This window comes from Protopterus annectens, chromosome 2.part0 (assembly GCF_019279795.1).
Source record: "Protopterus annectens isolate FY-2018-M chromosome 2.part0, PAN1.0, whole genome shotgun sequence".
Taxonomy (NCBI): domain Eukaryota; kingdom Metazoa; phylum Chordata; order Ceratodontiformes; family Protopteridae; genus Protopterus; species Protopterus annectens.
The window spans coordinates 503,179,587-503,180,498 of NC_056728.1; positions in this window are offsets into that span (position 1 = coordinate 503,179,587).

Here is a 912-nt window from a genome sequence, read left to right on the forward strand (position 1 = left end):
AGTACCATTCAAGTAAGCCACATAATCAACTGCTTGAGCTTCACTACCCTTAAATAGAATAAAGATGTCGTCTAAAAAACGTGTATAATACCCCAGATGTTCATTATAGGAGTGATGTTCGAGCACAAATTCATGTTCCCAGTTGGCCATAACTAAATTGGCCACACTTGCGCCGCAAGGTGAACCCATGGCTACTCCGATGTTTTGCATGTAAAAGTTCTCTCCAAACATAAAAAAATTGTTAGACAAAACCAGATCAAGTAGTTCACTCACAAGAGAAATTTCAAAAGTACTCGCTTCTCTAGCTCTCAGTCTAGCACAAACCCACTCAACAGCCACATCATGGGGAATACTCGTATATAAGTCCTTTACATCGATAGTGAGGAAGTTGAAATGATGTTGAAATTCAATATTGTTGATTTTTGCCAAAAATGACCATGAATCTTTACAGATTTGGGTTTCTAATTTGACGAATTTCTGCAAAATACTGTCAACCACTTTAGCACAAGCGTAAGAGGGTGAGCCTCGACTATCGATCAAAGGACGCATTGGTGGATCAATTAAATCCTTATGCATTTTAGGTATGCCAAAAAGATAAGGATATCTCGGAAAAGATGTGAACATGTAATCATATAAATGTTGATTAATCCTCCCCTCAAGGAACATTTCCTCAATGTTATCTTTAATAATTTTATATGATTTATTCACCTCACTCCTGGAACTTAAAATGTAAGCTGGGGGTTTCAGTAAGAATGTCATTCATTCAAAATAATCATCCTGGTTGAAAATTACCACACCCCCTCCCTTGTCTGGTTTGCAAACACGCACATTATGTGATCGAAAAATAGACAAGCATTCAGTCTCACTAGTACTAGTTGGTACCACTCGCAAACAGGGCCCATCTTTAACACT